Source organism: Oncorhynchus mykiss, chromosome 18, assembly GCF_013265735.2.
Source record: "Oncorhynchus mykiss isolate Arlee chromosome 18, USDA_OmykA_1.1, whole genome shotgun sequence".
In the NCBI taxonomy this organism is placed as follows: domain Eukaryota; kingdom Metazoa; phylum Chordata; class Actinopteri; order Salmoniformes; family Salmonidae; genus Oncorhynchus; species Oncorhynchus mykiss.
The window spans coordinates 45215541-45237395 of NC_048582.1; the positions used below are offsets into that span (position 1 = coordinate 45215541).

A 21855-nucleotide genomic window follows, 5' to 3' on the forward strand; every position below is an offset into this window, starting at 1 on the left:
GAGGGAGCATCAAAGCTGCAAATCCTTTGAATTAATTAACCAGTTACTTTGGATTGTGATGCATTTACAATACGTGTCGGTTTATTTTACTTCAATGAAGGATGACAGACTACGGACGCGTCCTCTGCTTCCCGGCTGCTATCAGCAAACAGAATGTAGTCTACGAATTGTAAAATAGTCCATGTTTTACGTATCTTCTGGATTTTGGGCATATGCGCGCATTGGAAAGGTATAATAAGTCTATAGGCTATATTTTCTTTATTGATGGACAGACGTGGTGTGTAAGCGCACATAGCCTAAGCACGATGATGCGTTCGTAGCCTAGCTGTTGGCATACACCCTAAATCTCTACACACGTTTCTGCATGTATGATAACCCCGACCTTGTCATATCGATGAAAGTAGTGGTGATTTATGGTACGCATTTCACCTCATCTCAATAATGACACATCGTTCTGGGAATTTCAATCACATTTCTGATGGCTTGCAATAATCAGCAGTTTATTTCACCGAATACTGAATGCATTTGACAAACATTTGACAGATTCGCCTACTTGTTTATTGATCATTAGGCTCCCAGAGAGTGTTTTTAAAAAAGAACGCCAGTTACGTATTGAAAGAGTAATAGGCTGCAAAAATAAACACAACAAAAAGATGAAAAAGATCAGCCTCAGAAGAGATTCTGTAGGTTACCGAGAAAACGGCAAAGGGGTCACATTTCAGCGTTGGGGTTGTGAGACAGTCAGAAGAGAAGGAGCCGCTGCGGCCAAGGAGCCTTCTGTGGGACTGCACGACAAGGAGCTACCGCTGCCAGCGTTGAAAAGCATGGCTTGGGGTTGGTGGAAGAAAGAATCGAATAATCTTGAGACATCATAACGATCATTATAACAATATACATCACGAAATATTTTGAGTAATAGGCCTACCACATTTTTGATTGTGTTAAGAGGTGTGGCAAGTAGCCATTTCAACAAAAATATATATATATATTGGTCATTATTAGCATATTTTAACAAAGGCTATTTATGATGTGTATGTTGTATTTACTAATACGTATAATCTAAAGACTGTGTGCAGGTATATTTGAATAATAGCCTACTTGTATTCTTAGTTGCACTGACCATATAGCATTGTAATAATGGGATGTTTGGAAAGACGTTACCACAGACACAAGCTAAGTCCATGTCACAAGCGACACAAACTCATTTGAAAACAGTATCCTGTTAATGTGCTTCTCCAAAATCTGCACACTGATGAGAACTGCTAGCAAGATGAACAGCCTTATCACTCATTGTCCTCAAAAATGCACAACATTTTGGCAAATGACATATGCTTACTTCACAGAGAGCTATCTTCACTTATTGAAAGTGTATTATCATAAATGCAATTGCACACATTCAAAGAACATCTACAGTAAAGGTGAACATTTTCAAATGCATACTAATTTAGCTTAAAATAACGAGATGCACACACTCCTATTCCTGTCCATTGTGATGTGAAGAGTACCAATTTGGTAGTGATAAAGGAGCATGGATATCAGGCCACTTTAAGTGTCTCAAATGTGGTCACAGAGAATACTGTTAAGCACAAGCTAACTTAAAAAGGAGAGGACCCTATACCCTATTACTGGACACATCTCAGCCTACACCACCCCCTGTGTTGTGGACCAACAAAACCTGGAACCTTTCTACTAACCCCCCTGCGTAAGCAACTTGGAAACCAACCCTGACTCTGACTCCCTGATATAACTCAGTTGTCGAGCTGCACTACTTGGAAATCAACGACTCACAGCCTGACTTTTGGGTAAGGCCTGTAAATCTATCAGCGTCTTTGATGATTTGTCCATGTAATCCTCTCCAATGTTGATTGTCAGAAGTGTCTAACTGAGACTGAATTGTAACTGTAAACTGCAATTGCACTGAAGTTCCAATATATAGCCGCCTCGACAAGGGCCCTGTCCAGAAACAACCCCTAGCTCCAAATCCTATAGCCATGTGAATCTGAATTTATTTCATAGGTATAAGTGATATGGTAGTAGATCCTTCGCCCTCTGGTATGCTAGATGGAGCTACTACCATATGGTTTTACCAGTCCAATTCCTTCAGATCTACATGAAGTGCCCAGGGATTGTTTTTGGACCGGGCCGTGGGCTGTTGTGGAAAGAAAAGGATCCAGAATAGAAATCTGGATAAACACAAGCCAATAAGGGGCAAGGGATGGGACTGGTCGGCTTGTATGTTACTGATTGCTCAAAAGTGTTATTGTAACATTAATTTTGGCCTTGGCCATCCATGCATGCCATGTGCTGTTCAGAGGCTACCTGAACTGTCACATCACATCTTGATTTGTTGATGGAGGACCTGAGGCTCACAATGTTGTTTTTACCAGTATTTCTTCCTGGTTAACGTATTGTGACCAATAATGTAGTGGAGTCTTTTTATATTTGGTGAATACCCTTATGCACCTATTATTCTAAATTAGCATTGTTAGTGTTAGCTTTAATGTTTGGTACTCTGCACCCTTTATATTCCCCAATGTCTATGTCCGCCTTTTTACCCCTACATCCCTGCTTGTAACACTACAGTATACTTAGGTCCTTAGTTTGTTCCTGTTAAAACGCTAGTCTTGCCATTTCCACATTTTAGCCAGAATTAAATAATTACAGATGGTCTATTTTCCACAAATCGTTTTCAGAAGTTTTTGACGTGCACATTCCTGGTGTGTCCTGGATTGGAGAGAGTCGACACTTGATTTAGCAGTAAGCAGTCTCATTCCGTGAGCTGGATGATATTCCATCCAGGTTTGCCACCCGCACTGAATGGGTCACACCATGGGACAGACAATTTCTAAACTCACTAGACCCAGGATGTGCTGCTATGCAAATCAAAGGCACTCCTGGTAGCATTCCAGCCCTTGTTCTGTGCTCAGTCTACCTGGCAAATACATGAGTTCCACACCTTCTTGGATGCTAGTCATAGCTCTGAACTTTTGCCATCAAGATGTCTATTGATGACGTGCTTCCAAATGTGAAGCTCCTGTTTTCTGACTAAGTTTAGTCCCTTATATAGCATTAGCTTTGTACTGTACCTAACAGATTGGAAACTGAAGTTAGTGTGTGCAGTGAGAACTTCAAATGAATAGTTGTCATGGTAACAATAGAAAAAGGGGAGCACTGGGAGATGCACACAGCATTGAAGCAGATATAAACCTACCGTAGATGCTGTGGCAAACTCTTGCAGTATCATTCCTGTTGTTCACACACATCAAATTGTTCAGCCAACACTAATCGAGTGTGCTTGAGTGTAGTTAGCTGCAGATTATGTTAATTAATCCCAGAGTGTAAGGCTCTGGCAATATCTATTAAACTACTAACATTTAGCATTTTCTAAGATAGTCATAAGATGGACGGACCATTTCTATTTGATTTGGAATTGTAGGACCCTTGTAGGTATCCAAAATAAATATTTAAAATAATATTTGATGAAACATTGAATTCGGCTTTACTGCTATTAGCCCATAGAAACGCATTGAATAACACATTCGATACAGGGCAAAATAAAATTGTACAAAAATAAATAAAAAGGAAGTATGATTTTAAATGTCTGAAATGCATCTAAGAGATATCAGAAAGCATCAGGGATGGAAAAAAGGTGACATGTGCAACCCTGGTTTCAAAATAAGCCTATTCACCTGTGAAGTTTGTGGGAGTCGTAGAGCAAATATGTCATGTACTGTCATGTTGTGTCTTGTCTCTGTCCTTTCCCTTCACCCTGTCTCCCTCTGCTGGCCGTTATTAGGTTACCTTTTCTCCCCCGCTTTCCCCCAGCTGTTCCTTGTCTCCTCCTAACTACCCATTCACCCCGTTTCCCACCTGTTCCCTTTTTCCCTCTGATTAGGTCCCTATATCTCTCTCTGTTTTTGTTCCTGTCCTTGTCGGATTCTTGTTTGTTGTGTTTCATGCCTGAGCCAGACTATCGTCATGTTTGCTGTAACCTTGTCCTGTCCTGTCGGAATCTGCCGGTCTATCTGAGCCTACCACAGTTTGGTTATTAAAGAAGCTCTGTTTAAGTTAGTTCGCTTTTGGGTCCTCATTCACTCACCTAACAGAAGAATCCGACCAAGAATGGACCCAGCGACTTCGGATCCTCTCCACTCAGCCGTCGGGATCCAGGGAGCGATGCTAGGCAGACACGAGCAGGAAGTGTCTGCTGCTCGACATGCCGTTGAGACCCTGGCCACCCAAGTCTCCAACCTCACAGAACAGGTTCACCATCTCCGCCTCGATCCACCGGCCACTTCCAGGGCTTTCGAATCTCCGGAGCCCAGAATCAATAACCCGCCGTGTTACTCTGGGGAGCCCACTGAATGCCGCTCGTTCCTCACCCAGTGTGATATTGTGTTTTCTCTCCAGCCCAACACTTACTCCAGGAGCACTGCTCGTGTCGCCTACGTCATATCTCTCCTTATTGGACGGGCTCGTGAGTGGGGCACGGCAATCTGGGAGGCAAGGGCTGAGTGTACTAACCAGTATCAGGACTTTAAGGAGGAGATGATACGGGTTTTTGATCGATCTGTTTTTGGGGAGGAGGCTTCCAGGGCCCTGTCTTCCCTATGTCAAGGCAATCGATCCATAACAGACTACTCTATTGAGTTTCGCACTCTTGCTGTCTCCAGTGGCTGGAACGAGCCGGCCTTGCTCGCTCGTCTTCTGGAGGGTCTCCGCGCAGAGGTAAAGGATGAGATTCTCTCCCGGGAGGTTCCTTCCAGCGTGGATTCCTTGATTGAACTCGCTATTCGCATTGAGCGACGGGTTGATCTTCGTCACCGAGCTCGTGGAAAGGAGCTCGCGCTCTCCGTCGCCCCCCTCTCCGCATCACTACCATCTTCCTCTGCCGGCTCGGGTGCTGAGCCCATGCAGCTGGGAGGTATCCGCATCTCGACTAAGGAGAGGGAACGGAGAATCACCAACCGCCTCTGTCTCTATTGCGGTTCCGCTGGTCATTTTGTCACTTCATGTCCAGTAAAAGGCCAGAGCTCGTCAGTAAGCGGAGGGCTACTGGTGAGCGCTACTACTCCTGTCTCTCCTTCAAGATCCTGCACTACCTTGTCGGTCCATCTACGCTGGACCGGTTCGTCAGCTTCCTGCAGTGCCTTAATAGACTCTGGGGCGGAGGGCTGTTTTATGGACGAGACCTGGGCTCGGGAACATGACATTCCTCTCAGACAGTTAAAGGAGCCCACGGCCTTGTTCGCCCTGGATGGTAGTCCTCTCCCCAGGATTCAGCGTGAGACGCTACCTTTAACCCTCACTGTTTCTGGTAATCATAGTGAAACCATTTCTTTTTTAATTTTTCGTTCACCTTTTACACCTGTTGTTTTGGGCCATCCCTGGCTAGTTTGTCATAATCCTTCCATTAATTGGTCTAGTAATTCTATCCTCTCCTGGAACGTCTCTTGTCATGTGAAATGTTTAATGTCTGCTATCCCTCCTGTTTCCTCTGTCTCTTCTTCACAGGAGGAGCCTGGTGATTTGACAGGGGTGCCGGAGGAATATCACGATCTGCGCACGGTGTTCAGTCGGTCCAGGGCCACCTCTCTTCCTCCACACCGGTCGTATGATTGTAGTATTGATCTCCTTCCGGGAACCACCCCCCCCCCCCCGGGGTAGACTATACTCTCTGTCGGCTCCCGAACGTAAGGCTCTCGAAGATTATTTGTCTGTAGCTCTTGACGCCGGTACCATAGTCCCCTCCTCCTCTCCCGCCGGAGCGGGGTTTTTTTTTGTCAAGAAGAAGGACGAGTCTCTGCGCCCCTGCATAGATTATCGAGGGCTGAATGACATAACAGTGAAGAATCGTTATCCGCTTCCTCTTATGTCTTCAGCCTTCGAGATCCTGCAGGGAGCCAGGTTTTTCACTAAGTTGGACCTTCGTAACGCTTACCATCTCGTGCGCATCAGGGAGGGGGACGAGTGGAAGACGGCGTTTAACACTCCGTTAGGGCACTTTGAATACCGGGTTCTTCCTTTCGGCCTCGCTAACGCTCCAGCTGTCTTTCAGGCATTAGTCAATGATGTCCTGAGAGACATGCTGAACATCTTTGTTTTCGTTTACCTTGACGATATCCTGATTTTTTCACCGTCACTCCAGATTCATGTTCAGCACGTTCGACGTGTCCTCCAGCGCCTTTTAGAGAATTGTCTTTTTGTGAAGGCTGAGAAGTGCACTTTTCATGCCTCCTCCGTCACATTTCTCGGTTCTGTTATTTCCGCTGAAGGCATTAGGATGGATCCCGCTAAGGTCCAAGCTGTCATTGATTGGCCCGTCCCTAAGTCACGCGTCGAGCTGCAGCGCTTTCTCGGCTTCGCGAACTTCTATCGTCGTTTCATCCGTAATTTCGGTCAGGTGGCAGCTCCTCTCACAGCCCTTACTTCTGTCAAGACGTGCTTTAAGTGGTCCGTTTCCGCCCAGGGAGCTTTTGATCTCCTCAAGAATCGTTTTACATCCGCTCCTATCCTTGTTACACCTGACGTCTCTAGACAGTTCGTTGTCGAGGTTGACGCGTCAGAGGTGGGCGTGGGAGCCATTCTTTCTCAGCGCTCCCTCTCTGACGACAAGGTCCACCCATGCGCGTATTTTTCTCATCGCCTGTCGCCGTCGGAACGTAACTATGATGTGGGTAACCGCGAACTGCTCGCCATCCGGTTAGCCCTAGGCGAATGGCGACAGTGGTTGGAGGGGGCGACCGTTCCTTTTGTCGTTTGGACTGACCATAGGAACCTTGAGTACATCCGTTCTGCCAAACGACTTAATGCGCGTCAGGCGCGTTGGGCGCTGTTTTTCGCTCGTTTCGAGTTCGTGATTTCTTATCGTCCGGGCTCTAAGAACACCAAGCCTGATGCTTTGTCTCGTCTCTTCAGTTCTTCAGTAGCCTCCACTGACCCCGAGGGGATTCTCCCTGAGGGGCGTGTTGTCGGGTTGACTGTCTGGGGAATTGAGAGGCAGGTAAAACAAGCGCTCACTCACACTCCGTCGCCGCGCGCTTGTCCTAGGAACCTTCTTTTCGTTCCCGTTCCTACTCGGCTGGCCGTTCTTCAGTGGGCTCACTCTGCCAAGTTAGCCGGCCACCCTGGCGTTCGGGGTACGCTTGCTTCCATTCGCCAGCGTTTTTGGTGGCCCACCCGGGAGCATGACACGCGTCGTTTCGTGGCTGCTTGTTCGGTCTGCGCGCAGACTAAGTCCGGTAACTCTCCTCCTGCCGGCCGTCTCAGGCCGCTTCCTATTCCCTCTCGACCGTGGTCTCACATCGCCTTAGATTTTGTCACCGGACTGCCTTCGTCAGCGGGGAAGACTGTTATTCTTACGGTTGTCGATAGGTTCTCTAAGGCGGCTCATTTCATTCCCCTTGCTAAGCTTCCTTCTGCTAAAGAGACGGCACAAATCATCATCGAGAATGTTTTCAGAATTCATGGCCTTCCGTCGGACGTCGTTTCGGACAGAGGTCCGCAATTCACGTCTCAATTTTGGAGGGAGTTTTGCCGTTTGATTGGGGCTTCCGTCAGTCTCTCTTCCGGCTTTCACCCCCAGTCTAACGGTCAAGCAGAACGGGCCAATCAGACTATTGGTCGCATCTTACGCAGTCTTTCTTTTCGTAACCCTGCGTCTTGGTCAGAACAGCTCCCCTGGGCAGAATACGCCCACAACTCGCTTCCTTCGTCTGCGACCGGGCTATCTCCTTTTCAGAGTAGCCTCGGGTACCAGCCTCCGCTGTTCTCATCTCAGTTCGCCGAGTCCAGCGTCCCCTCCGCTCAGGCTTTTGTCCAACGTTGCGAGCGCACCTGGAAGAGGGTCAGGTCTGCACTTTGCCGTTATAGGACGCAGACTGTGAGGGCTGCTAATAAGCGTAGAACTAAGAGTCCTAGATATTGTCGCGGTCAGAGAGTTTGGCTCTCCACTCAGAACCTTCCCCTTAAGACGGCTTCTCGCAAGTTGACCCCGCGGTTCATTGGTCCGTTCCGTATTTCTCGGGTCATTAATCCTGTCGCAGTTCGACTTCTTCTTCCGCGATACCTTCGTCGCGTCCACCCGGTCTTCCATGTCTCCTGCATCAAGCCCGTCCTTCGCGCCCCCGCTCGTCTTCCCCCCCCCCCCCCCCCCATCCTTGTCGAGGGCGCACCCATCTACAGGGTCCGTAGAATTTTGGACATGCGTCCTCGGGGCCGTGGTCACCAGTACCTCGTAGATTGGGAGCGGTACGGTCCTGAGGAGAGGAGTTGGGTTCCCTCTCGGGACGTGCTGGACCGTGCGCTGATCGAGGATTTCCTCCGTTGCCGCCAGGTTTCCTCCTCGAGTGCGCCAGGAGGCGCTCGGTGAGTGGGGGGGTACTGTCATGTACTGTCATGTTGTGTCTTGTCTCTGTCCTTTCCCTTCACCCTGTCTCCCTCTGCTGGCCGTTATTAGGTTACCTTTTCTCCCCCGCTTTCCCCCAGCTGTTCCTTGTCTCCTCCTAACTACCCATTCACCCCGTTTCCCACCTGTTCCCTTTTTCCCTCTGATTAGGTCCCTATATCTCTCTCTGTTTTTGTTCCTGTCCTTGTCGGATTCTTGTTTGTTGTGTTTCATGCCTGAGCCAGACTATCGTCATGTTTGCTGTAACCTTGTCCTGTCCTGTCGGAATCTGCCGGTCTATCTGAGCCTACCACAGTTTGGTTATTAAAGAAGCTCTGTTTAAGTTAGTTCGCTTTTGGGTCCTCATTCACTCACCTAACAAAATAATGGGCTCAAACCCTTCAGACTTTACAGACGTTTTCACGAGAAGACCTGTGCTGAGTTGGCAAGTCGATGGGACCGACTTTAGATGAGTCCTGTAAATCTTGTGGGCGTTGTTGAACAAAATGGATGACATGTTCCAATTCGTTCTGACTTTACAGATGTTCTCATATAAAAAAAATATATTTTTATTCAAATATGTTTTATTGTCACGGACCGGATAGGTGCCGTGAAATGTGTTGTTTTACAGGGTCAGCCATAGTAGTACGGGGCCCCTGTAGCATATTAGGGTCAAGGGCAGAGTGACAGATTTTTCACCTTGTCGGCTCGGGCACTCAAACCAGCAAGCAACCTTTCAGTTACTGGCCCTCCGCTGGTCAACAAAAGCCGGAACTATTTTTGAATAGGCCATCTATTCCTATTACTTCTTAATTAAAAATGTAGATATGTAGGCCGATTAAAGTTTTAGTCCACAAAAATATCTCAAACTCATGAACAGTAAACATGTGGAAGGCTTGGGGCTATTGTGTACTTCTCAAACACCCACTCTCAATCTTCTTTGCTCTCCCTTCCCTCCCTCTCTCTCCCTCTCTCTCTCTCTCTCTCTCTCTCAGTTATCTGGAAGCTGTTACCACCCACACACACTCTGGCCTGATATCAAATTTACATTTAGAATATAAACACACACACACAAATACAGAGATTTTCACAACGATGTCATCACACACACAAGATAATAATGTTATTTCAATGTTAAAATATTTTGTTGTGTGATATGTAATAATGTCACAGCAAGAGCCATAAGGCATGTGTTTGCACTAGGATACCAGTTGTGTGTCTTATTACTGTTCTATTCCTCTGGTACCAGGCCCTATGCAAAACTATTTGACTTGTTCCTCACACATGATTGTGAAAAATTCACTCTGATTTGCACATTGTGTGGGTGGTGTTTGTGTACTGTACGTGTAGAGTGTGTGTGTGGTACTGTATGTTGGTGTGAATTGACTGTGGTTTTGGCCTGGATGATTAACTCTCAAGTCTCTTGCTCCAAATTATTAGTGTTGCCAATGTCTTATGGTTCAAGTGGAAGCTTTTAGAGTTGTTACCATGGATGCAATACAATGAGCTGGAATCCAGAATAGAACATAGAGAGAGAAAGAACGAGAGAGAGAGACTGACTCACTGCTCAATGTCAGAATGGCTCACCATCCCATTCTGACATGTGAACACTTATACGATAATGTACACCTTGATCAGAACAGTGTCATAACCTTTGCTAAGGACCTAAAGGATGCAACACTTAGCAGGGACCCCAATTTGGGACTATGCCCTGTGTAGGGTGCCTTCTTTTGGATGGGACGTTAAACGGGTGTCCTGACTCTCTGTGGTCACTAAAGATCCCATGGCACTTATCGTAAAAGTAGAGGTGTTAACCCCGGCTTCCTGGCTAAATTCCCAATCTGGCCTTCATACCATCATGGCCAACTAATCATCCCCAGTTTACAACTGGCTCATTCATCCCCCCCTCCTCTCCCCTGTAACTATTCCCCAGATTGTTGGTGTAAATTAGGATGTGTTCTCACCAGATTTCTTACCTGGTAAAATAAGGGTAAAATAAAAAAAAATGTATCAGCCGACATATAACCTCTCACAAATCTCTCACAAACCTATAACCTCTAACCTCTCACAGGTAACCTCTCACAAAAGACACCTAGAACTATCAGAGATGAATATGCAGACTACTGGACTAGACAGACCTTTTAATTCACACACTCACACTCTCACACACAGACACACACACAAGAAAAACATATATACAAAGGGTTGAAGATTGCATTGAACCAATTCTTTATGCAATCTCATTCCAATCTTATTGATTTGTTTATACACTTGAAGTCGGAAGTTTACACACACCTTAGCCAACTACACTTAAACTCAGTTTGTCACAATTCCTGACATGTAATCCTAGTAAAAATTCCCTGTCTTAGGTCAGTTAGGATCCCCACTTTATTTTAAGAATGTGAAATGTCAGAATAATAGTAGAGAGAATTATTTATTTCAGCTTTTATTTTTTTCATCACATCCCTAGTGGGTCAGAAGTGTACATACACTCAATTAATATTTGGTAGCATTGCCTTTAAATTGTTTAACTTGGGTCAAATGTTTTGGGTAGCCTTCCACTAGCTTCCCACAATAAGTTGGGTGAATTTTGTCCCATTCCTCTTGACAGAGCTGGTGTAACTGAGTCAGGTTTGTAGGCCTCTTTGCTGTTCTGCCCACACATTTTCTATGGGATTGAGGTCAGGGCTTTGTGATGGCCACTCCAATACATTGACTATGTTGTCCTTAAGCCATTTGCCACAACATTGGAAGTATGCTTGGGGTCATTGACCATTTGGAAGACCCATTTATGACCAAGCTTTAACTTCCTGACTGATGTCTTGAGATGTTGCTTCAATATATCCACATAAGTACCCTCCTCACGATGCCATCTATTTTGTGAAGTGCACCAGTCCCTCCTGCAGCAAAGTACCCCCACAACATGATGCTGCCACCCCCGTGCTTCACGGTTGCGATGGTGTTCTTCAGCTTGCAAGCCTCCCCCTTTTTCCTCCAAGCATAACGATGGTCATTATGGCCAAACAGTTCTATACTTGTTTCATCAGACCAGAGGACATTTCTGCAAAAAAGTACAATCTTTGTCCCCATGTGCAGTTGCAAACTGTAGTCTGGCTTTTTTATGGCTGTTTTGGAGCAGTGGCTTCTTCCTTGCTGAGCGGACTTTCAGGTTATGTCGATATAGGACTCGTTTTACTGTGGATATAGATACTTTTGTACCTGTTTCCTCCAGCATCTTCACAAGGTCATTTGCTGTTATTCTGGGATTGATTTGCACTTTTCGCACCAAAGTACGTTCATCTCTAGGAGACAGAACGCGTCTCCTTCCTGAGCAGTGTGATGGCTGCATGGTCCCATGGTGTTTATACTTGCGTACTATTGTTTGTGTAGATGAACGTGGTACCTTCAGGCATTTTGAAATTGCTCCCAAGAATGAACCAGACTTGCGGAGGTCTACAATTATTTTTCAGAGGTCTTGGCTGATTTCTTTTGATTTTCCCATGATGTCAAGCTAAGAGGCACTAAGATTGAAGGTAGGCCTTGAAATACATCCACAGGTACACCTCCAATTGACTCAAATTATGTCAATTAGCCTATCAGAAGCTTCTAAAGCCATGACGTCATTTTCTGGAATTTTCCAAGCTGTTTAAAGGCACAGTCAACTTAGTGTATGTAAACCTCTGACCCACTGGAATTGTGATACAGTGAATTATAAGTGAAATAATTTATCTGTAAACAATTGTAGGAAAAATTACTTTCATGCACAAAGTAGATGTCCTAACCGACTTGCCAAAACTATAGTTTGTTAACAAGATATTTGTTGAGTGGTTGAAAAACAGGTTGTAATGAATCCAACTTAAGTGTATGTAAACTTCTGTAACTGTAACTATTCTTTATTTTTTTGGTATCATCATAATAATTCTATGTGTAATGATAGGTATGTGTGCATGTATGATTACAGTGCCTTCGGAAAGAATTCAGACCCCCTGACTTTTTCCACATTTTGTTACGTTACAGCCTTATTCCAAAATGTATTAAATTGTTTGTTTTTTCGCTCATCAATTCGCTTTCAATACAACATAATGACAAAACGTAAACAGGTTTTCAGAAATGTTTGCTAAAAAAGAAAAAATATATTAAATACCTTATTTACATAAGTATTCAGACCCTTTGCTATGAGACTCGAAATTGAGCTCAGGTGCATCCTGTTTCCATTGATCATCCTTGAGATTTTTCTACAACTTGATTGGAGTCCACCTGTGGTATGTTCAATTGATTGGACATGATTTGGAAAGGTACACACCTGTCTATATAAGGTCGACTGCATGTCACAGAGAAACCGAGCCATGAGGTCGAAGGAATTGTCCGTAGTGCTCAGAGTCAGGATTGTGTCGAGGCACAGATCTGGGGAAGGATGCAAACAATTTTTTTAGAGCTGAGTAATCAGGGGAGAAGGGTTTTGGTCAGGGAGGTGACCAAGAACCCGATGGTTACTCTGACAGAGCTCTAGAGTTCCTCTGTGGAATCTCTGCAGCACTCCACCAATCAGGCCTTTATTGTACCTGACAGAAACCACTCCTAAGTAAAGGGTCATGACAGCCTGCTTGGAGTTTGCCAAAAGGCACCTAAAGACTCTCAGACCATCAGAAACAAGATTCTCTGGTCTGAAGAAGCCATGATTGAACTCTTTGGCCTGAATGCCTGAAACCTGGCACCATCCCTATGGTGAAACATGGTGGTGGCAGCATCATGCTGTGGGGATGTTTTTCAGCGGCAGGGACTGGGAAACTAGTCTGTATCGAGGAAAAGATGAACGGAGCAAAGTACAGAGAGATCATTGATGAAAACCTGCTCCAGAGCGCTCAGGCTGTGGTGAAGGTTCACCTTCCAACAGGACCATGACCCTAAGCACACAGCCAAGACAACGCAGAAGTGGCTTCGGGACAAGCCTCTGAATGTCCTTGAGGGGCTCAGCCAGAGTCCTTACTTGAACCCGATCTATATATATGTATATGTGTCTATACAGTCCCAGTCAAAAGTTGACACACCTACTCGTTTATTTTTTATTATTTTCTACATTGTAAAATTATAGTGAAGACATCAAAACTATGAAATAACACATATGGAATCATGTAGTAACCAAAAAGTGTTAAACAAATCAAAATATATTTTAGATTTTAGATTCTTCAAAGTAGCCACCCTTTGCTTTGATGACATCTTTGCACACTCTTGGCATTCTCTCAACCAGCTTCACCTGGCATGCTTTTCCAACAGTATTGTAGGAGTTCCCACATATGCTGAGCACTTGTTGGCTGTTTTTCCTTCACTCTGCGGTCCGACTCATCCCTAACCATCTCAGTTGGGGTGAGATCGGGTGATTGGAGGCCAGGTCATCTGATGCAGCACTCCTTCACTCTCCTTCTTGGTCAAAAAGCCCTTACATAGCCCGGAGGTGGGTTAGGTCATTGGCCTGTTGTTAAACAAATTATAGTCCCACTAAGCTCAAACCAGATGGGATGGCGTATCGCTGTAAATAAATCACTGACAGTGTCGCCAACAAAGCACCCCCACACATCACACCTCTTCCTCCATGCTTCGAAGTAGGAACCACACATGCAGAGATCATCAGTTCAACTACTCTGCATCTCACAAAGACACGGCTGTTGGAACAAAAATCTAAAATTTGGACTCATCAGACCAAAGGACAGATTTCCACCGGTCTAATGTCCATTGCTCATGTTTCTTGGCCCAAACTTCTTCTTATTGGTGTCCTTTAGTAGTGGTTTATTTGCAGCAATTTGACAATGAAAGCCTGATTCACGCGGTCTCCTCTGAGCAGTTGATGTTGAGACTTGAACTCTGTGAAGCATTTCTTTGGGCTTCAATTTCTGAGGCTGGTAACTGTAATGATCTTATCCTCTGCTGCAGAGGTAACTGTGTCTTGCGACTGCACTTGAAGAAACTTTCAAAGTTCTTAAAATTTTCCGCATTGACTGACCTTCAGGTCTTAAAGTAATGATGGACTGTTGTTTCTCTTTGCTTATTTGAGCTGTTGTTGCCATAATATGGACTTGGTCTTTTACCAAATAGGGCTATCTTCTGTATACCGCCCCTACCTTGTCACAATACAACTGATTGGCTCAAACGCATTAAGAAGAAAATAAATTCCACAAATTAACTTTTAACAAGGCACACCTGTTAATTGAAATGCATTCCAGGTGACTACCTCATGAAGCTGGTTGAGAGAATGCCAAGCGTGTGCAAAGCTGTCAAGGCAAAGGGTGGCTTCTTTGAAGAATCTATTTTGTTTTGTTTCACTCTTTTTTTTGATTCCATACGTGTTATTTCATAGTTTTGACGTCTTCACTATTATTCTACAATGTAGAAAAAAAAACCTTGAATGAGTAGCTGTGTCCAGGTATGTGTGTGTATATATATATATGTATGTATGTATGTATGTATGTATGTATGTATGTATGTATGTATGTATGTATGTATGTATGTATGTATGTATGTATGTATGTATGTATATATATATATATATATATATATATATATATATATATATATATATATATATATATATATATATATATTTATTTGTATGTATGTGTATATATATATATATATATATATATATATATATATATATATAGAGAGAGAGAGATATGTATATGTGTATGTGTATGTGTATGTATATATGTGTATGTATATACAGTACCAGTCAAATTTTGGACAAAACCTACTCATTCAAGGGCTTTTCTTTATTTTTACTATTTTCTACATTGTAGAATGCCTTTGAAGACATCAAAACCATGAAATAACACATAATCATAGAGTAACTAAAAAAGTGCCAAACAAATACAAATATATTTTATATTTGAGACTCTTCAAAGTAGACACCCTTTGCCTTGATGACAGCTTAGCCATACAAGATGAAGGAATTTTGAAAACTTATTTTGGTCATCTATACAGAAATATCACACAAAAAGACTTACAACATACCCAATTTGACATTCAAGAAACATTTAACATGCTTGAATCAGTCATTAAAAACAACCAAAATTCATTAGATTACCCAATAACCCAACAAAAACAAAATGAAAAGATAAAATATATAAAACTAAAGAAGGCCTGTTAGTGTGACTTAATAAAAATGTATGTACACAGAAAACAAGTGTGCAATAAAAATCTAAAACCAAAGAACATAATTATTTTTGCGACGTTGAGGTGTGAGATAAGACCGCAGTTTGAGTACAAACCTTTTCAACATTTATATCAATGAATTAGCAGACAGGTTGGACCATTCTGCAGCCCCATTTGACACAGAGTTAAAATATATGCTATATGCTGATTGGTTCTTCTATCACAAAGCATAGGAGGTCTTCAACATAACCTTAATATTCTAGAGCAATATTGCCATAATTGGGCCCTGGCAGTAAATGTATAAATTCACCTTGAACAACAACCTAATTGAACACCCCAAAAAGGACTCATACCTTGGTCTGACCTTAGCTGCAGGAAAGTGTAAATGGCAGTGAATGCTCTCAAAGAAAATGCCAGCAGAGCCTTGTATACAATACAAATGAAATTATTCAAAATCAACACCCCAAGTAGAATTTTGACCAAAATATTTGACAGTGGAATCCTACCAATAGCTCTTTTCGGAAGTGATGCTTGGGGGCCCCTCAATAAACTGCACTTTAAAATGTGGGACAAACATCCAATTGAAGCCCTACATGCAGAATTCTTTCGGGAAAATTTGACAAGTCCAAAGAAATACACCAACTATTGCATGTAGGGCAGAATTGGGCTGCTTTCCAGTGGTAATGGAAATACAGAAAAGATTATGAACATTTTGGCTACACCTAAATTCAAGTCCAAATTCAAGTCTCCAATTTAAAACACATCAAACCCAAGAGCTGCGCCCTGAAACGAGCCCTCTCAGTCATCTGGTGTTGAACCAAACCAACCAAGCTGACACCAGCACTGTTTAAAAAAATATATATAAATCATGAACAATCAAAGGACTCATATTTACAACATTGGAAAAAACTAAACAAAATCCCAAAGCCGACTAAATTGCTGTCTGGCCCTAAACAGAGAATATGAATTGGCTGATTATTTCTACTCTATCAGAGATACGAAGCAGAGACCGATCCTTACCAAGTACAGGCTGGCAATAGAAACCGGCAGACATAAAAAGACATGGCTACCCAAAGAGGAGTGTGTATATGGTCACTGTACAACAGGGGAGGTAGAAACAGAGGATGCACTTTCTCTTTTAGTGTGATAAATATTCCCCACCAAGATATTCATTATTCACAGAAATTCTACATTTATTTCAAATGTTAACTTATTAAACCCAGAGGAAAAACACGAAATACTCATGCCAAATATATATTTGCCTGCCATAGCCTAATAGCATCTGGATAATAGCATCTGCATAGTAAACAGTAACTTTAGTATTATTGTTATTAATATTATTATTATTATTATTATTATTATTATTATTGTTGTTGTGATTATTATTCCAAAAAGTTGTGGTACGGGTAGTAGGGGTGATGGAAATGATAGCAGTTTAGTGATGGTGGTGGTAGTAGTAGTAATGATGGTAGTTGTAGTACTGAGAGTTAGTTAGTTTTAAGTTAGTTATAGTTTCATTTTCCACGTTTAGCCTTTGATATTTATTATATTTCTACTATTGACTGTTACCATTTTATTGTTGTTATTTTTGTATTTTTTTAGTATTAATATTTACTACCTTTTTATCTTATTATTTTTTATTCTTTATAATTTTATTACAATGCATATTGTATACATTGTTGCTTTGGCAATATTGCCGCAATATTTTTCATGCCAATAAAGCAGCGTGAATTTAAATGTAAATTTGAGAGCGAGACAGTTCGATATAGGTCATTATCAATAAAATGTCACAATTTGCCTGCCGGCGGCAAGGAGACACCAGCTCTGGTAAAACGTTCGACAATACATGTCGTTTTCAGGGGATTGTTAAATTAATTTGAACTATTTGGTTGTAATATCATCACCTTAGTCAGAACAATTGCGCACATGTAGCTCTGTCAGAGTTATGCAGCAAGTAACTGCATGCTTTTCATGACCAGTAAACATCGATTGATCATGTCATTTCAAATACGTGAGGATAGACTCACGATATCGCTCAGTTTTGTCCACCATTAATTGGATGTTTGAGTGATTTCAAATAAAAGTGAACTATACCTGACAAGTGTGAGTGGTTTAGGTTAATTTCCCATTCTTGGTGGGCTCTGCCTGTCAAGCAGCAGAAAGGCTCATTTGTCGATGTACTGTTAGCTGATAATGTTTACTTTGCAGGCTACTGGTAGAAACGTTGTACAGTTGGCTAATGTACTTTTTTCTTCAACCAACATAGGGCTGGCTACCTTGTAAAGTTAGCTAACATTATCCCTTTTCAACATTGTTATGAGCTCTTGAACACAAACATTTCAATTCATAATGTTATCGTTAACATTGTAGTAAATGTGTATGAGGCCAAAGAAACACAATATAATCTCTGATAAAAAAAAAAAATTACGCATTATTGAACAGTAAGAGACCTTTTCAATAATATCCTCAGTTAGATTAGTCTAGCAGGCAGTAAAAACCATTTTAGAAAAGTTTATATAAGTAAGTAAGTATATAAGTATATAAGTTTGTATTGCTAATTAAACAGTGCATTAAAAGGGAAATAAATTGGATTTGATGTGGCACTCTCTCTACTCTTGTATCAGCAGACTTAATTGAACGGTACTAAACACTTTCAGTTAGGTACGGTCTGAAGAAAACTGAGTGACGGGCTGACAGCACATAATGTCCCTAATGTAATCAAATAGCCTGGACTGAACATAGTCACTTTTTGAGCAAGATTGTATGACATACAGTGTTTGGTGTATGAATCTTTTTTTTTCCCAACGTATGGTATGCAGTTATTACGTTTTTTTGGACCTGGGTTTAAAATGGTCTTAAACTGTACAGTAAAACGGAGCCTCTACTCAGTCAACTATGTTTGTTTTTGGCCAAATGATCAAATCTCTGGTTCTCCATCCCATCAATATTGGCAGGTATGTTTGGGTAGTTGAGATCTTTCAGTGAGATAACTTGGAGGTGCGTAACTTGGTCTTGTGAGCAGGTCTTCTATCGTGCATTCGGAAAGTATTCAGACCCCTTAACTTTTTCTACATGTTGTTACATTATAGCCTTATTCTAAAATGGAGTAAATTGTTTTATCCTGATCTCTCTACACACAATACCCCATAATGACAAAAAAAAGGGGTTTTAGAAATTGTTGCAAATTTATTACGAAGAAAAAAATGGAAGTTACATTTACATAAATATTCAGACCCTTTACCCAGTACTTTGTTTAAGCACCTTTGGCAGTAATTGCAGCCTCAAGTCTTCTTGGGTACAAGCTTGGCACACCTGAATTTGAGGAGTTTTTCCCATTCTTCTCTGCAGATCCTCTCAAGATCTGTCAGGTTGGATGGGGAGCGTCGCTGCACGGGCTCTGGCTCGGTCACTCAAGGACATTCAGAGACTTGTCCTGAAGCCACTCCTGCATTGTCTTGGCTGTGTGCTTAGGGTCGTTGTCCTGTTGGAAGGTGAACCTTCGCACAAGTCTGAGGTCCTGAGCGCTCTGGAGCAGGTTTTCATCAAGGATCTCTCTGTACTTTGGTCCGTTCATCTTTTCCAAGATCCAACTAGTCTCCCATTCCCTGCTGCTGTAAAACATCCCCACATCATGATGCTGTCACCACCATGCTTCACTGTAGGGATGGTATTGGCTAGGTAATAAGAGGTGTCTGGTTACCTCCAGACGTGACGCTTGTCATTCAGGTCAAAGAGTTCAATCGTGGTTTCATCAGACCAGAGAATCTTGTTTCTCATGGTCTAAGAGTCCTTTAGGTGCCTTTTGGCCAACTCCAAGTGGGCTGTCATGTGCCTTTCACCGAGGAGTGGCTTCCGTCTGGCCACTCTACCATCAGGGACTGATTGGTGGAGTGCTGCAGAGATGGCTGTCCTTGTGGAAGGTTCTCCCATCTCCACAGAGCAACTCTGGAGCTCTGTCAGAGTGACTATCAGGTTCTTTGGTCACCTCCCTGTCCAAGTCCCTTCTCCTCGCTTGTTCAGTTTGGCCGGACGGCCAGCTCTAGGAAGATTCTTGGTGGTTCCAAAATTCTTCCATTTAAGAATTATGGAGGCCACTGTGTTCTTGAGGACCTCAGTGCTGCAGACATTTTTTGGTACCCTTCCCCAGATCTGTACCTTGACACAATCCTGTCTCGGAGATCTATGGACAATTACTTTGACCTCATGGCTTGGTTTTTGCTCTGACATGCACTGTCAACTGTGAGACCTTATATAGACAGGTGTGTGCCTTTCCAAATCTTGTCCAATCAATTTACCACAGGTGGACTCCAATCAATTTGTAGAAACATCTCAAGGATGATCAATGGAAACAGGATGCATCTGAGCTCAATTTCGAGTCTCATTGAAAAGGGTCTGAATACTTTATCTAAATAAGGCATTTCATTTTTTTTATTATATACATTTCTAAAAACTTGTTTTTGCTTTGTCATTATGTGGTTGATTGATGAGGGAAACAATTAATTCAATCAATTTTAGAATAAGGCTGTAACGTAACAAAATGTGGAAAAAGGGAAGGCGTTTGAATACTTTCCCAATGCACTGTATCATCAACGTTTAAGATCTTGTAAGAACCTAAAACCTGAAATAATAGGTTGTACTGAATGACACATTTGGCCATGTTTGTGAAGATATGCTACTCAGGACAATGTAGCATTTAGGAGAGCCAAGTGACACTAAATTAAAAAAATAGTTACTCTGAAATGAAAAGGATATTAACAATATAAATCCATATGTGAATCGACTGTATGTGACTCAGTCCCTTCCTATGTGAGTCATTGGGACACAAAAAGACAAAGAATGTGTTATGAAATAGAGGGTATTCTATCCAGGACATTTCTGACACTAGGTGATGGAGTTTACAAAGAATCTTCACTGTATAAATATTCACCAGGGTGAAATCCTTGTCTGTTAGAAAATATAATTTCCACTGTTCCAGCTGTGTGAATGAGATTGAGGAAAAAGCCCTGCATTTTTAGATACAAATTTATAGGAAACAAGGTGGATCTTTGGTGATGCTGGTTTTATCTGATATAAATATGGAAATAATGGTCTATGGCTCTATGGTAGTCAGGATTTTGTCAGGATTTTGTATGCTTTGAGTCACACTGTGGCAGGGATGTTCAAGGTTATTCTAAATGGGGCCTGTGCAGTTTGATGCATTCTCACCAATGTGCTCAGGCGCACGACCTTGGCTGGCATTAAAGTTGATCTCTCATCTTTTTTTCATACATCGTTTTGCAACATTGCCACAAAAACCTGCAAACCAATGTGAACGTTCTAGTTGAATCCTTTTCTAGGACGATGTGGTGATTTTATTTTCTTCTCCCTCATAGAATGTGCTCATGAATGCCTTTTGTATTACCAACTCATATTGAAGTACACATAAGTTCATATAATAGTTTATTATTATAGGCACTTATTTCAGGGTGTTCACAGTTCACGACATCCGATTGCCCTCAGCAAGATTAATTATGCATGTTCAATGAGAGTGAGCAAACTAACTTTCGCAATGCCACCGCATTGATCAAAGCTTGCATTCCATTAGGACATATTTCACTCTTGTTCGGACTTTCAAAATCAAATGTGATTATCTTTGTTTTGTATCAGCAGATTTACGCTGGAAAAGGCTGGCTGAATATTGATGTTGAGAGCCGACTCCAGTAAAACATTGTCAGCACACATATTAATAAAAATCTATGTTGATTCCTTGTTCAGGTCCATGGTAGATAAGTACTGTTTTAAAGCTGTTTACACATCAATGACTGGGGCAGTTATATTTTGGTGATAATCTACGGTACCTCAGATTGTACATCTTTCCAATGACCCTGGAATAATGGAATAATATACATTATTTAAGACTGTGGGACGAAATTCGTTAGAACAAATAAAATAGGAAGAGTTTATCTGGAGAACCCACGTTACTTATTACCTCATGATGTAAAATACATGGAATCTATTGAATTCTACCATCCATTACATACAATACAGCATAGGTCTAAGACGTAATACACTTCAACAGCTGTTATAAACAGGTCTTTTGTTTTTAAATGAAAATTAGTCAAGACTTTCATAAGGATTTGTGTGGGTGGTTGTGTGCATGCATATACTGTATGTATGTATGTATGTATGTATGTATGTATACAACCTAAATAAGGGTCAGCTTTTAGGGTCTGTTATTTTTTCTTCACTAATTGATATGTATCAACTCACATTAAAATATGTTGCCCTTCTAAGAGAAATGACTAGGAGGGGAAATTTGTTAGACAGCAGGATAGAATGAAAAA

General features: G+C 42.2%; 1 protein-coding gene across 5 annotated transcripts in view; it reads left to right on the forward strand.

Annotated features, from left to right (window-relative positions):
• The window catches only part of LOC110496359 (ras/Rap GTPase-activating protein SynGAP), a 104835-nt gene that overhangs the window by 50965 nt on the left and 32015 nt on the right, over nucleotides 1-21855 (forward strand). Inside the window, exon 1 of one of the 5 annotated variants that reach the window (XM_036952928.1) lies at nucleotides 626-1802. The exons of the other annotated variants lie outside the window; for them this stretch is intronic. The gene's annotated coding sequence lies outside the window, so the exon portion shown is untranslated. Of the gene's footprint in view, nucleotides 1-625; nucleotides 1803-21855 lie in introns of those variants that run through there. 5 annotated transcript variants of the gene reach the window in all.